The sequence below is a fragment of the Lissotriton vulgaris genome, chromosome 5 (genome assembly GCF_964263255.1).
Source record: "Lissotriton vulgaris chromosome 5, aLisVul1.2, whole genome shotgun sequence".
Classification (NCBI taxonomy): Eukaryota; Metazoa; Chordata; class Amphibia; order Caudata; family Salamandridae; genus Lissotriton; species Lissotriton vulgaris.
Window position 1 is genome coordinate 1,545,560,989 of NC_141693.1, and position 15,416 is coordinate 1,545,576,404.

Consider the following 15,416-nt stretch of genomic DNA (forward strand, 5'->3'; position numbering starts at 1 on the left):
AGTTCTCTCCATAAGTAAACTTCCCATTTTCATCCTCTTCCATCCCCGACTTTAACACTCTGTTCTGTGCTATAATGGACTCTCTGCATTTCGAGCAAGTGGAGAGAAATTGGAGGAGAACCACTCTCGACTCAACACTTCTTCTTTCCTGGATGCGTTTCTCAATAAACTGGTCTTTGATAGTGGTATCAAGCCGTCCTTGTCTTCAGCAGGACACAGAAACAGGCACCAATTCTCCTAACCAAGTTCAACCACACTCTGCAACTTAATAGACCAATGCTTCACAAATTAGCCAACTGTGTCATCAGCAAAGGCAGCCAATGTGCCAATCCTTTATAATTCTTCTGTAGTACTTCTCTTTCTCGTAGGCAAAATTAGAACTTTAACTGCACAAATCATACAGATTTTACACTTGAAGCACTCCATGAACACATACTTACACACCTTGCATTCCATCTACACACCCTTAAGCTAAAAACCAATTCTGTCAAGTCAAAATTCTGCAACCCTATTACATATTCCGTGCGTGTACATAGAAGCACTTCTTAATGCCACTAACATGAACAAGATTTTAGGCTGAAGATGCAATCTAAATGACTGTGCAGTATGTACTCCACTTCATGAATAATTAGGAATGAGAACATGATGGCTATAAGAGTATTGGAAGAGCCTGCTTCCATCCTGAATGGAAATCTGAGTTGTGTGACCATTGGCAAAAACCGACCACGAAGGGACTCGAACCCTCAATCTTCTGATCCGAAGTCAGACGCCTTATCCATTAGGCCACGCGGTCATATGTCCTGCTGTACTTATTTTTATAATGTAGGTGGTATGCAAGTATGGGAAATATGATATTGATAGTTATTTAGGTTTACATCCCATTGTGTGTTTTCAGCTCCTTTCAATTAAAGCACTCTTTTGGAATCTATATAATGAAAATGTCACCAGTACGATAAGCTTTTGTTTTCTTTTTTGCATTTAAACCTCTTTCTTCATGAGAATAAAGCTCAGTTGTATGCTTTACATAGCTCTGGATATTTCTAGAGGTGGAGAGAAACTGTTTTGACAGTAGTAAAAACTGCTCCTTTCTGGATATGCCAATTTACACACGCTCAAAGGTTGTATACGTTTCATGAATCCTGACATTGCCCTATTCAGGTAGCTGAAAGCCTGTCACCACCTCTAGAAACAACAGTTACACCAATCCAATTCAAATAATTTTTTCCAAAGGAATATCTTCTGCCGGGTCAAAGTTGCATCTGACAAAGATAGGTGTTTAAATATCTACTTTGTAGTTTCAGAACACCAACATGACTCTGAAGAGTACAGAAGTAAAATGGTACCATTTCAAAGTTCCTAATACCACATAAGCTTCTGAGCGGAAGCATGTAATAAATATATCAATTTTTCTGGAAAAGTAAGAGTGGATATTGGTTTTCACCTCAGATGGGACTCGAACCCACAATCCCTGGCTTAGGAGGCCAGTGCCTTATCCATTAGGCCACTGAGGCACAGATAAACACTTGCAGTCTAGAGGCATTATTTAAATGCATTCAATCGTCAAATACTGGTGTCTGCACACAGGACATTTCTCAGTTCTCTCCATAAGTAAACTTCCCATTTTCATCCTCTTCCATCCCCGACTTTAACACTCTGTTCTGTGCTATAATGGAGGCTCTGCATTTCGAGCAAGTGGAGAGAAATTGGAGGAGAACCACTTTTGACTCAACACTTCTTCTTTCCTGGATGCTTTTCTCAATAAACTGGGCTTTGACAGTGGTATCAAGCCGTCCTTGTCTTCAGCAGGACACAGAAACAGGCACCAAGTCTCCTAACCAAGTTCAACCACACTCTGCAACTTAATAGACCAATGCTTCACAAATTAGACAACTGTGTCATCAGCAAAGGCAGCCAATGTGCCTATCCTTTATAATTCTTCTGTAGTACTTTTCTTTCTCGTAGGCAAAATTAGCACTTTAACTGCACAAATCATACAGATTTTATACTTGAAGCACTCCATGGACACATACTTACACACCTTGCATTTCATCTACACACCCTTAAGCTAAAAACCCATTCTGTCAAGTCAAAATTCTGCAACCCTATTACATATTCCGTGCGTGTACATAGAAGCACTTCTTAATGCCACTAACATGAACAAGATTTTAGGCTGAAGATGCAATCTAAATGACTGTGCAGTATGTACTCCACTTCATGAATAATTAGGAATGAGAACATGATGGCTATAAGAGTATTGGAAGAGCCTGCTTCCATTCTGAATGGAAATCTGAGTTGTGTGACCATTGGCAAAAACCGACCACGAAGGGACTCGAACCCTCAATCTTCTGATCCGAAGTCAGTCGCCTTATCCATTAGGCCACGCGGTCATATGTCCTGCGCTGCTTATTTTTATAATGTAGGTGGTATGAAAGGATGGGAAATATGATATTGATAGTTATTTAGGTTTACATCCCATTGTGTGTTTTCAGCTCCTTTCAATTAAAGCACTCTTTTGGAATCTATATAATGAAAATGTCTCCAGTACGATAAGTTTTTTTTTTCCTTTTTTGCATTTAAACCTCTTTCTTCATGAGAATAAAGCTCAGTTGTATGCTTTACATAGCTCTGGATATTTCTAGAGGTGGAGAGAAACTGTTTTGACAGTAGTAAAAACTGCTCCTTTCTGGATATGCCAATTTACACACGCTCAAAGGTTGTATACGTTTCATGAATCCTGACTTACCCTATTCAAGTAGCTGAAAGCCTGTCACCACCTCTAGAAACAACAGTTACACCAATCCAATAAAAATCATTTTTTCCAAAGGAATATCTTCTGCCGGGTCAAAGTTGCATCTGACAAAGATAGGTGTTTAAAAATCTACTTTGTAGTTTCAGAACACCAACATGACTCTGAAGAGTACAGAAGTAAAATGGTACCATTTCAAAGTTCCTAATACCACATAAGCTTCTGAGCGGAAGCATGTAATAAATATATCAATTTTTCTGGAAAAGTAAGAGTGGATATTGGTTTTCACCTCAGATGGGACTTGAACCCACAATCCCTGGCTTAGGAGGCCAGTGCCTTATCCATTAGGCCACTGAGGCACATATAAACACTTGCAGTCTAGAGGCATTGTTTAAATGTATTCAATCGTCAAACACTGGTGTCTGCACACAGGACATTTCTCAGTTCTCTCCATAAGTAAACTTACCATTTTTATCCTCTTCCATCCCCGACTTTAACACTCTGTTCTGTGCTATAATGGAGGCTCTGCATTTCGCGCAAGTGGAGAGAAATTGGAGGAGAACCACTTTCGACTCAACACTTCTTCTTTCCTGGATGCTTTTCTCAATAAACTGGGCTTTGACAGTGGTATCAAGCCGTCCTTGTCTTCAGCAGGACACAGAAACAGGCACCAAGTCTCCTAACCAAGTTCAACCACACTCTGCAACTTAATAGACCAATGCTTCACAAATTAGCCAACTGTGTCATCAGCAAAGGCAGCCAATGTGCCAATCCTTTATAATTCTTCTGTAGTACTTCTCTTTCTCGTAGGCAAAATTAGCACTTTAACTGCACAAATCATACAGATTTTACACTTGAAGCACTCCATGAACACATACTTACACACCTTGCATTTCATCTACACACCCTTAAGCTAAAAACCCATTCTGTCAAGTCAAAATTCTGCAACCCTATTACATATTCTGTGCGTGTACTTAGAAGCACTTCTTAATGCCACTAACATGAACAAGATTTTAGGCTGAAGATGCAATCTAAATGACTGTGCAGTATGTACTCCACTTCATGAATAATTAGGAATGAGAACATGATGGCTATAAGAGTATTGGAAGAGCCTGCTTCCATTCTGAATGGAAATCTGAGTTGTGTGACCATTGGCAAAAACCGACCACGAAGGGACTCGAACCCTCAATCTTCTGATACGAAGTCAGACGCCTTATCCATTAGGCCACGCGGTCATATGTCCTGCTGTGCTTATTTTTAAAATGTAGGTGGTATGCAAGGATGGGAAATATGATATTGATAATTATTTAGGTTTACATCCCATTGTGTGTTTTCAGCTCCTTTCAATTAAAGCACTCTTTTGGAATCTATATAATGAAAATGTCTCCAGTACGATAAGCTTTTGTTTTCTTTTTTGCATTTAAACCTCTTTCTTCATGAGAATAAAGCTCAGTTGTATGCTTTACATAGCTCTGGATATTTCTAGAGGTGGAGAGAAACTGTTTTGACAGTAGTAAAAACTGCTCCTTTCTGGATATGCCAATTTACACACGCTCAAAGGTTGTATACGTTTCATGAATCCTGACTTGCCCTATTCAAGTAGCTGAAAGCCTGTCACCACCTCTAGAAACAACAGTTACAGCAATCCAATTCAAATCATTTTTTCCAAAGGAATATCTTCTGCCGGGTCAAAGTTTCATCTGACAAAGATAGGTGTTTAAAAATCTACTTTGTAGTTTCAGAACACCAACATGACTCTGAAGAGTACAGAAGTAAAATGGTACCATTTCAAAGTTCCTAATACCCCATAAGCTTCTGAGCGGAAGCATGTAATAAATATATCAATTTTTCTGGAAAGGTAAGAGTGGATATTGGTTTTCACCTCAGATGGGACTCGAACCCACAATCCCTGGCTTAGGAGGCCAGTGCCTTATGCATTAGGCCACTGAGGCACAAATAAACACTTGCAGTCTAGAGGCATTATTTAAATGCATTCAATCGTCAAACACTGGTGTCTGCACACAGGACATTTCTCAGTTCTCTCCATAAGTAAACTTCCCATTTTCATCCTCTTCCATCCCCGACTTTAACACTCTGTTCTGTGCTATAATGGACTCTCTGCATTTCGAGCAAGTGGAGAGAAATTGGAGGAGAACCACTCTCGATTCAACACTTCTTCTTTCCTGGATGCGTTTCTCAATAAACTGGTCTTTGACAGTGGTATCAAGCCGTCCTTGTCTTCAGCAGGACACAGAAACAGGCACCAATTCTCCTAACCAAGTTCAACCACACTCTGCAACTTAATAGACCAATGCTTCACAAATTAGCCAACTGTGTCATCAGCAAAGGCAGCCAATGTGCCAATCCTTTATAATTCTTCTGTAGTACTTCTCTTTCTCGTAGGCAAAATTAGCACTTTAACTGCACAAATCATACAGATTTTACACTTGAAGCACTCCATGAACACATACTTACACACCTTGCATTTCATCTACACACCCTTAAGCTAAAAACCCATTATGTCAAGTCAAAATTCTGCAACCCTATTACATATTCCGTGCGTGTACATAGAAGCACTTCTTAATGCCACTAACATGAACAAGATTTTAGGCTGAAGATGCAATCTAAATGACTGTGCAGTATGTACTCCACTTCATGAATAATTAGGAATAAGAACATGATGGCTATAAGAGTATTGGAAGAGCCTGCTTCCATTCTGAATGGAAATCTGAGTTGTGTGACCATTGGCAAAAACCGACCACGAAGGGACTCGAACCCTCAATCTTCTGATACGAAGTCAGACGCCTTATCCATTAGGCCACGCGGTCATATGTCCTGCTGTGCTTATTTTTATAATGTAGGTGGTATGCAAGGATGGGAAATATGATATTGATAGTTATTTAGGTTTACATCCCATTGTGTGTTTTCAGCTCCTTTCAATTAAAGCACTCTTTTGGAATCTATATAATGAAAATGTCTCCAGTACGATAAAGTTTTGTTTTCTTTTTTGCATTTAAACCTCTTTCTTCATGAGAATAAAGCTCAGTTGTATGCTTTACATAGCTCTGGATATTTCTAGAGGTGGAGAGAAACTGTTTTGACAGTAGTAAAAACTGCTCCTTTCTGGATATGCCAATTTACACACGCTCAAAGGTTGTATACGTTTCATGAATCCTGACTTGCCCTATTCAAGTAGCTGAAAGCCTGTCACCACCTCTATAAACAACAGTTACACCAATCCAATTCAAATCATTTTTTCCAAAGGAATATCTTCTGCCGGGTCAAAGTTTCATCTGACAAAGATAGGTGTTTAAAAATCTACTTTGTAGTTTCAGAACACCAACATGACTCTGAAGAGTACCGAAGTAAAATGGTACCATTTCAAAGTTCCTAATACCACATAAGCTTCTGAGCGGAAGCATGTAATAAATATATCAATTTTTCTGGAAAAGTAAGAGTGGATATTGGTTTTCACCTCAGATGGGACTCGAACCCACGATCCCTGGCTTAGGAGGCCAGTGTCTTATCCATTAGGCCACTGAGGCACAGATAGACATTTGCAGTCTAGAGGCATTATTTAAATGTATTCAATCGTCAAACACTGGTGTCTGCACACAGGACATTTCTCAGTTCTCTCCATAAGTAAACTTCCCATTTTCATCCTCTTCCATCCCCGACTTTAACACTCTGTTCTGTGCTATAATGGAGGCTCTGCATTTCGCGCAAGTGGAGAGAAATTGGAGGAGAACCACTTTCGACTCAACACTTCTTCTTTCCTGGATGCTTTTCTCAATAAACTGGGCTTTGACAGTGGTATCAAGCCGTCCTTGTCTTCAGCAGGACACAGAAACAGGCACCAAGTCTCCTAACCAAGTTCAACCACACTCTGCAACTTAATAGACCAATGCTTCACAAATTAGCCAACTGTGTCATCAGCAAAGGCAGCCAATGTGCCAATCCTTTATAATTCTTCTGTAGTACTTCTCTTTCTCGTAGGCAAAATTAGCACTTTAACTGCACAAATCATACAGATTTTACACTTGAAGCACTCCATGAACACATACTTACACACCTTGCATTTCATCTACACACCCTTAAGCTAAAAACCCATTCTGTCAAGTTAAAATTCTGCAACCCTATTACATATTCTGTGCGTGTACTTAGAAGCACTTCTTAATGCCACTAACATGAACAAGATTTTAGGCTGAAGATGCAATCTAAATGACTGTGCAGTATGTACTCCACTTCATGAATAATTAGGAATGAGAACATGATGGCTATAAGAGTATTGGAAGAGCCTGCTTCCATTCTGAATGGAAATCTGAGTTGTGTGACCATTGGCAAAAACCGACCACGAAGGGACTCGAACCCTCAATCTTCTGATACGAAGTCAGACGCCTTATCCATTAGGCCACGCGGTCATATGTCCTGCTGTGCTTATTTTTATAATGTAGGTGGTATGCAAGGATGGGAAATATGATATTGATAGTTATTTAGGTTTACATCCCATTGTGTGTTTTCAGCTCCTTTCAATTAAAGCACTCTTTTGGAATCTATATAATGAAAATGTCACCAGTACGATAAGCTTTTGTTTTCTTTTTTGCATTTAAACCTCTTTCTTCATGAGAATAAAGCTCAGTTGTATGCTTTACATAGCTCTGGATATTTCTAGAGGTGGAGAGAAACTGTTTTGACAGTAGTAAAAACTGCTCCTTTCTGGATATGCCAATTTACACACGCTCAAAGGTTGTATACGTTTCATGAATCCTGACATTGCCCTATTCAGGTAGCTGAAAGCCTGTCACCACCTCTAGAAACAACAGTTACACCAATCCAATTCAAATCATTTTTTCCAAAGGAATATCTTCTGCCGGGTCAAAGTTTCATCTGACAAAGATAGGTGTTTAAAAATCTACTTTGTAGTTTCAGAACACCAACATGACTCTGAAGAGTACCGAAGTAAAATGGTACCATTTCAAAGTTCCTAATACCACATAAGCTTCTGAGCGGAAGCATGTAATAAATATATCAATTTTTCTGGAAAAGTAAGAGTGGATATTGGTTTTCACCTCAGATGGGACTCGAACCCACAATCCCTGGCTTAGGAGGCCAGTGTCTTATCCATTAGGCCACTGAGGCACAGATAAACATTTGCAGTCTAGAGGCATTATTTAAATGTATTCAATCGTCAAACACTGGTGTCTGCACACAGGACATTTCTCAGTTCTCTCCATAAGTAAACTTCCCATTTTCATCCTCTTCCATCCCCGACTTTAACACTCTGTTCTGTGCTATAATGGAGGCTCTGCATTTCGCGCAAGTGGAGAGAAATTGGAGGAGAACCACTTTCGACTCAACACTTCTTCTTTCCTGGATGCTTTTCTCAATAAACTGGGCTTTGACAGTGGTATCAAGCCGTCCTTGTCTTCAGCAGGACACAGAAACAGGCACCAAGTCTCCTAACCAAGTTCAACCACACTCTGCAACTTAATAGACCAATGCTTCACAAATTAGCCAACTGTGTCATCAGCAAAGGCAGCCAATGTGCCAATCCTTTATAATTCTTCTGTAGTACTTCTCTTTCTCGTAGGCAAAATTAGCACTTTAACTGCACAAATCATACAGATTTTACACTTGAAGCACTCCATGAACACATACTTACACACCTTGCATTTCATCTACACACCCTTAAGCTAAAAACCCATTCTGTCAAGTCAAAATTCTGCAACCCTATTACATATTCTGTGCGTGTACTTAGAAGCACTTCTTAATGCCACTAACATGAACAAGATTTTAGGCTGAAGATGCAATCTAAATGACTGTGCAGTATGTACTCCACTTCATGAATAATTAGGAATGAGAACATGATGGCTATAAGAGTATTGGAAGAGCCTGCTTCCATTCTGAATGGAAATCTGAGTTGTGTGACCATTGGCAAAAACCGACCACGAAGGGACTCGAACCCTCAATCTTCTGATACGAAGTCAGACGCCTTATCCATTAGGCCACGCGGTCATATGTCCTGCTGTGCTTATTTTTATAATGTAGGTGGTATGCAAGGATGGGAAATATGATATTGATAGTTATTTAGGTTTACATCCCATTGTGTGTTTTCAGCTCCTTTCAATTAAAGCACTCTTTTGGAATCTATATAATGAAAATGTCTCCAGTACGATAAGCTTTGGTTTTCTTTTTTGCATTTAAACCTCTTTCTTCATGAGAATAAAGCTCAGTTGTATGCTTTACATAGCTCTGGATATTTCTAGAGGTGGAGAGAAACTGTTTTGACAGTAGTAAAAACTGCTCCTTTCTGGATATGCCAATTTACACACGCTCAAAGGTTGTATACGTTTCATGAATCCTGACTTGCCCTATTCAAGTAGCTGAAAGCCTGTCACCACCTCTAGAAACAACAGTTACAGCAATCCAATTCAAATCATTTTTTCCAAAGGAATATCTTCTGCCGGGTCAAAGTTTCATCTGACAAAGATAGGTGTTTAAAAATCTACTTTGTAGTTTCAGAACACCAACATGACTCTGAAGAGTACAGAAGTAAAATGGTACCATTTCAAAGTTCCTAATACCCCATAAGCTTCTGAGCGGAAGCATGTAATAAATATATCAATTTTTCTGGAAAAGTAAGAGTGGATATTGGTTTTCACCTCAGATGGGACTCGAACCCACAATCCCTGGCTTAGGAGGCCAGTGCCTTATCCATTAGGTCACCGAGGCACAAATAAACACTTGCAGTCTAGAGGCATTATTTAAATGCATTCAATCGTCAAACACTGGTGTCTGCACACAGGACATTTCTCAGTTCTCTCCATAAGTAAACTTCCCATTTTCATCCTCTTCCATCCCCGACTTTAACACTCTGTTCTGTGCTATAATGGACTCTCTGCATTTCGAGCAAGTGGAGAGAAATTGGAGGAGAACCACTCTCGACTCAACACTTCTTCTTTCCTGGATGCGTTTCTCAATAAACTGGTCTTTGACAGTGGTATCAAGCCGTCCTTGTCTTCAGCAGGACACAGAAACAGGCACCAATTCTCCTAACCAAGTTCAACCACACTCTGCAACTTAATAGACCAATGCTTCACAAATTAACCAACTGTGTCATCAGCAAAGGCAGCCAATGTGCCAATCCTTTATAATTCTTCTGTAGTACTTCTCTTTCTCGTAGGCAAAATTAGAACTTTAACTGCACAAATCATACAGATTTTACACTTGAAGCACTCCATGAACACATACTTACACACCTTGCATTCCATCTACACACCCTTAAGCTAAAAACCAATTCTGTCAAGTCAAAATTCTGCCACCCTATTACATATTCCGTGCGTGTACATAGAAGCACTTCTTAATGCCACTAACATGAACAAGATTTTAGGCTGAAGATGCAATCTAAATGACTGTGCAGTATGTACTCCACTTCATGAATAATTAGGAATGAGAACATGATGGCTATAAGAGTATTGGAAGAGCCTGCTTCCATTCTGAATGGAAATCTGAGTTGTGTGACCATTGGCAAAAACCGACCACGAAGGGACTCGAACCCTCAATCTTCTGATCCGAAGTCAGACGCCTTATCCATTAGGCCACGCGGTCATATGTCCTTTTGTACTTATTTTTATAATGTAGGTGGTATGCAAGGATGGGAAATATGATATTGATAGTTATTTAGGTTTACATCCCATTGTGTGTTTTCAGCTCCTTTCAATTAAAGCACTCTTTTGGAATCTATATAATGAAAATGTCACCAGTACGATAAGCTTTTGTTTTCTTTTTTGCATTTAAACCTCTTTCTTCATGAGAATAAAGCTCAGTTGTATGCTTTACATAGCTCTGGATATTTCTAGAGGTGGAGAGAAACTGTTTTGACAGTAGTAAAAACTGCTCCTTTCTGGATATGCCAATTTACACACGCTCAAAGGTTGTATACGTTTCATGAATCCTGACATTGCCCTATTCAGGTAGCTGAAAGCCGGTCACCACCTCTAGAAACAACAGTTACACCAATCCAATTCAAATAATTTTTTCCAAAGGAATATCTTCTGCAGGGTCAAAGTTGCATCTGACAAAGATAGGTGTTTAAAAATCTACTTTGTAGTTTCAGAACACCAACATGACTCTGAAGAGTACAGAAGTAAAATGGTACCATTTCAAAGTTCCTAATACCACATAAGCTTCTGAGCGGAAGCATGTAATAAATATATCAATTTTTCTGGAAAAGTAAGAGTGGATATTGGTTTTCACCTCAGATGGGACTCGAACCCACAATCCCTGGCTTAGGAGGCCAGTGCCTTATCCATTAGGCCACTGAGGCACAGATAAAAACTTGCAGTCTAGAGGCATTATTTAAATGCATTCAATCATCAAATACTGGTGTCTGCACACAGGACATTTCTCAGTTCTCTCCATAAGTAAACTTCCCATTTTCATCCTCTTCCATCCCCGACTTTAACACTCTGTTCTGTGCTATAATGGACTCTCTGCATTTCGAGCAAGTGGAGAGAAATTGGAGGAGAACCACTCTCGACTCAACACTTCTTCTTTCCTGGATGCGTTTCTCAATAAACTGGTCTTTGACAGTGGTATCAAGCCGTCCTTGTCTTCAGCAGGACACAGAAATAGGCACCAATTCTCCTAACCAAGTTCAACCACACTCTGCAACTTAATAGACCAATGCTTCGCAAATTAGCCAACTGTGTGATCAGCAAAGGCAGCCAATGTGCCAATCCTTTATAATTCTTCTGTAGTACTTCTCTTTCTCGTAGGCAAAATTAGAACTTTAACTGCACAAATCATACACATTTTACACTTGAAGCACTCCATGGACACATACTTACACACCTTGCATTCCATCTACACACCCTTAAGCTAAAAACCCATTCTGTCAAGTCAAAATTCTGCAACCCTGTGAGAAGTTGGCCTGGTATATAATGCTCACTAGTTCTAGTGATCACTTTGTACCATGCCAAGCAACCCTTATGATGATGGTTGTAATTCAACCTTGTAGACCAGTTATCCTAGTGGTAACGTGGACAAAGCAGTCTTAGGCTAAACTCTGAAAGGCATGTGAAGCCAGCTGTTATACCATACACAATCCCCTTGAATACCAAATGAAAGGGACACCACACAGATATATATTGAAAATATATATTGATTTATTAACTATTAAAATCCCCTGGACTCTTTATGAGCACAGAAGCACAAGCGTTAAATCACAAGACAGTTTAAAATACACAAAAGTTGCACAATATGGATGAGCCCTAGGGGCCACCTAAACCATATACTAAATAAGTGGTATAAGGGATACCAGGAGGAAAGTGAAGAGGCCTAGGGCCTTGGGAATCGCTGGAGCTATTCGAGACTGGAGTTAACTAAGTCGGGAAAGGCCCACGGGACTCGGGTGCAGTGTTCAAAGTGCACGCACTTCTCAATACAAAGTCTATGGTGCGTAAAAAGCACAAAGTTAGAAAGTTAGGAACCTTCCGAGTGACCTACGGAGCTGAAACTTAAAACCCAGGCCCTTGGGATGTGTACCAGTGCAGGAGCACCGGCGGAGCTGAGTTACCTCACCCACAGGAAGCGGGTGCACAGGGTCGAAGATGTGTCGGGTTTCGTCACGCTGGTCGATGGTGCTTGGAGCAGGAGATGCTGCAGGCGGCTCGATGAGAAGAGTTCCGGTGGATCCAAGGGTGGATCTGTAGATGTGAAGACCTGAAAGCAGAGGGGACAGTGTTCAAAGTCACTAGCCAGTGACTGCCGTGGAACCAGAGTGGAACCAGGTGATGTCGGGTGCAGACAGGCGTTGTCGGGTAGCTTCTTTCTGCAGCCACGTGGATACCCGGGGTCGAGGACGTCCAGGAGTCGGTCACGAGCTGTCCCACGTAGGCTTCTCGCTGTTGGCGGTGTCGGCGACCTGATCGGAGCAAACAGGCCTTGGCAAATGCAAGCCACGCAGAAGTTGAAAGATGCTGTTCACTCGGACCAGCAAGGTCAGAGCGGGTGCTCCTTTTCACAGGAGTTTGGGTAGGTCTGGAGCAACCAGACCTGCTGTTTAAATCTTCGGGTTCGTCGCCAAGATGGCCGCTGGCCGCGTGGCTAGTGGCCGGGATGGCGCGTCGAGTGGCACAATGCAAAAGGGCCCCACGCAGATCGTGGAGATGCTGGAGGGCTGATCTTCGGTGCAAGGGCTGCTCGGTGGTGGGGGTTCTCAATCCCCAAAGCACAACGTCGAGGATGCCTCAGAAGCTGCGCAGTGAGCTGTTCGGGTGTCTTTCAAGAGGTCCGGTCCCACGTCACTCGGTGCCTCCACGGGTCCCTTCTTTGCAGGGACTGTGGATCGGGCTCTGAGAGGTCTGGGAATCTGGTTCTTGTCGGGCTCTGGGCTCGGGCTCCGGCGGGAGGCGGCGGCAAAGCAGACAACGAGTTGCTGGTTGGTACCTGTGTTCACAGGGTGGTCACTCCTTGGCCACAAGGGAGATTCTCTTCAGTCTTCTGTGCAGCAGAATGTCGAAGTCCAGTCTTCTTCTTAGTTTTAAGTTGATTTCGGGATGATCTGCTGTGCAATGGCACTGCTCCCCCTCTTATTCCAATCTAGGGGGTGGATCACCTACTAGGTCCCTCCTCTGGGAGGAACCAGGAAGGGGGGCGGTTACACCCCCTTTCCTTTGTCCAGCTCCGCGCCAGGACTGGGGCTGGAAGGCCCCAGAACCGGTTTGGGCTGGCCTATGCACGGGGACACCTTGTGTGCCCCGGGCATGTCTGATTCTATTCAGCCCTGTCCTACCCAATACACAAAATCCTGTCTGGGGTGGTGCTCGCACCTCCCAAGGCAGGAAACCCTTTGTCCAGGCCACCATCTGCCGAGTTTCGGTCAGCAGCAGGAGGCCAGACTTGTGTCTGTGGTGGCAGCGTCCATTTTGTGAAGCTGAGGCTCTGTTTAACTTTAACCGGGGTTAAGGCTACACACATGTCGTGTCCCTCTAGAAGGGTGGAATGCTATCCCCGTCGCCAGAATTGGCGAGGGGATAGTATTCCAATTCGTATGACACCTTACTCGACATGTTTTGATAAAGCCAAACCAAAGATAGCATTTAACCGCGAGGATTATAATGCACTTAAGAGTATATGGTATGGCAATATCCCGGAACAGCTTAGGGAGTTGTTCCCGACAGCTGCAGACAGGCTCAGCTCATGCTAGAGCACCATCTCACATATTTCCAAGCACTCTGCCTCCAGGATTGATGAGGCCTTCCATAGGAGTGGCTGATAGGAACATATGTGTCCAGTTTAGGGTTAGGCACAGACATACTGTACCTAAGTAAGAGGTGGTTACACCGACTTACCCCAGCTGAGTGATCAGCCAGTTGTGTCAAATATGGAGGCCAGGCCAGGGGTGGCATAATACATGCTGCAGCCCCTGGTAGGCCTTGGATACACCTATGCCCTGGGCACCTAGGGTGCACTTATACAGGGGCTCATAAGGTGAACCAGTTCCAATTCGTAATGCACCTAGAGTGCATTGGCAGTAATTTAGAGAGAGAACAGCAGGCTGTGGGTCTGATTAGCAGGCCCACAGCCACATTAAGTCAGAAACCAGTGAAGCAAAAAGCAAAAATTTGGGGTGACCATAGGATAGCAGACCCTACTCTCCTACATAACCCCCCCCCAAACGCAGGGACATTAGACTAACCTTGACCAGTTGTGTCTTCATGTTCTAAGTGGAAGTACCTGGAGAGACCATCTGCGTTGCCATGGTCAGTCCCTGGGCGGTGCTCCACTGTAAAGTCCATCCCCTGTAGGGAAATGGACCACCTGAGTAGTTTGGGGTTTTCACCCTTCATCTGATTAAGCCATAGGAGGGGCTTATGGTCGGTCTGAATCTTGAAGTGAGTACCAAATAAGTATGGCCTCAACTTCTTCAGGGCCCACACCACAGCAAAGGCCTCCCTCTCTATGGCTGACCAACGTTTCTCTCTGGGGGTCAGCCTTCTGCTAATGAAAGCAATGGGCTGGTCCTGGCCATCTACATTAAGCTGTGAAAGCACTGCTCCCACTCCCAACTCAGAAGCATCTGTTTGGACAATGAACTCTCTTGAGTAGTCAGGACTCTTCAGGATAGGTGCAGAGCACATGGCCTTCTTCAGGTCATCAAATGCCTTTTGACAGATTTCTGTCCACTGAACCTTTTTGGGCATCTTCTTGGATGTCAGATCATTAAGAGGAGTCACAATGGACCCATAGTTCTTAACAAACTTCCTGTAGTACCCAGTCAGGCCCAAGAAAGCTCTGACCTGAGTCTGGGTAGTTGGAGGGGACCAGTCCTTGATGGTCTGGATCTTACTCTCCAGTGGTTGAACTTGGCCTCCACCTACAAGGTGGCCCAGGTATACAACCTTGCTCTGCCCTATCTGGCACTTTGTTGCCTTGATAGTGAGGCCTGCCTTCTGCAGAGCCTCAAGCACTTCCTTCAGGTGGATCAGGTGATCCTCCCAGGTGGAGCTAAAGACAGCAATATCGTCCAGATAAGCTGCACAAAAGTCATCCAACCCAGTGAGGACTTGGTTCACCAACCTTTGGAAGGTGGCAGGTGCATTTTTCAAACCAAAGGGCATCACCACAAACTGATAATGCCCACTAGGGGTAGAAAATGCTGTTTTGG

General features: G+C 42.5%; 14 non-coding genes across 14 annotated transcripts; all 14 read right to left on the reverse strand.

The window, feature by feature from the left end:
- Window positions 1-720: 720 nt before the first annotated feature.
- On the reverse strand, window positions 721-793 carry TRNAR-UCG (transfer RNA arginine (anticodon UCG)). The gene has a single exon. It is a non-coding gene; the product is annotated as a tRNA-Arg (tRNA).
- A 645-nt stretch (window positions 794-1,438) lies between these two features.
- Window positions 1,439-1,511, reverse strand: TRNAR-CCU (transfer RNA arginine (anticodon CCU)). Its single transcript has one exon. It is a non-coding gene; the product is annotated as a tRNA-Arg (tRNA).
- Window positions 1,512-2,314: 803 nt separating this feature from the next.
- On the reverse strand, window positions 2,315-2,387 carry TRNAR-UCG (transfer RNA arginine (anticodon UCG)). The gene has a single exon. It is a non-coding gene; the product is annotated as a tRNA-Arg (tRNA).
- Window positions 2,388-3,032: 645 nt separating this feature from the next.
- Window positions 3,033-3,105, reverse strand: TRNAR-CCU (transfer RNA arginine (anticodon CCU)). Its single transcript has one exon. It is a non-coding gene; the product is annotated as a tRNA-Arg (tRNA).
- An 803-nt stretch (window positions 3,106-3,908) lies between these two features.
- TRNAR-UCG (transfer RNA arginine (anticodon UCG)) lies at window positions 3,909-3,981 on the reverse strand. Its single transcript has one exon. It is a non-coding gene; the product is annotated as a tRNA-Arg (tRNA).
- Window positions 3,982-4,625: 644 nt separating this feature from the next.
- On the reverse strand, window positions 4,626-4,698 carry TRNAR-CCU (transfer RNA arginine (anticodon CCU)). The gene has a single exon. It is a non-coding gene; the product is annotated as a tRNA-Arg (tRNA).
- An 803-nt stretch (window positions 4,699-5,501) lies between these two features.
- Window positions 5,502-5,574, reverse strand: TRNAR-UCG (transfer RNA arginine (anticodon UCG)). Its single transcript has one exon. It is a non-coding gene; the product is annotated as a tRNA-Arg (tRNA).
- A 644-nt stretch (window positions 5,575-6,218) lies between these two features.
- TRNAR-CCU (transfer RNA arginine (anticodon CCU)) lies at window positions 6,219-6,291 on the reverse strand. The gene has a single exon. It is a non-coding gene; the product is annotated as a tRNA-Arg (tRNA).
- An 803-nt stretch (window positions 6,292-7,094) lies between these two features.
- TRNAR-UCG (transfer RNA arginine (anticodon UCG)) lies at window positions 7,095-7,167 on the reverse strand. Its single transcript has one exon. It is a non-coding gene; the product is annotated as a tRNA-Arg (tRNA).
- A 645-nt stretch (window positions 7,168-7,812) lies between these two features.
- TRNAR-CCU (transfer RNA arginine (anticodon CCU)) lies at window positions 7,813-7,885 on the reverse strand. Its single transcript has one exon. It is a non-coding gene; the product is annotated as a tRNA-Arg (tRNA).
- Window positions 7,886-8,688: 803 nt separating this feature from the next.
- On the reverse strand, window positions 8,689-8,761 carry TRNAR-UCG (transfer RNA arginine (anticodon UCG)). Its single transcript has one exon. It is a non-coding gene; the product is annotated as a tRNA-Arg (tRNA).
- Window positions 8,762-9,405: 644 nt separating this feature from the next.
- Window positions 9,406-9,478, reverse strand: TRNAR-CCU (transfer RNA arginine (anticodon CCU)). Its single transcript has one exon. It is a non-coding gene; the product is annotated as a tRNA-Arg (tRNA).
- Window positions 9,479-10,281: 803 nt separating this feature from the next.
- On the reverse strand, window positions 10,282-10,354 carry TRNAR-UCG (transfer RNA arginine (anticodon UCG)). Its single transcript has one exon. It is a non-coding gene; the product is annotated as a tRNA-Arg (tRNA).
- Window positions 10,355-10,999: 645 nt separating this feature from the next.
- TRNAR-CCU (transfer RNA arginine (anticodon CCU)) lies at window positions 11,000-11,072 on the reverse strand. Its single transcript has one exon. It is a non-coding gene; the product is annotated as a tRNA-Arg (tRNA).
- Between the last annotated feature and the right edge of the window lie 4,344 nt (window positions 11,073-15,416).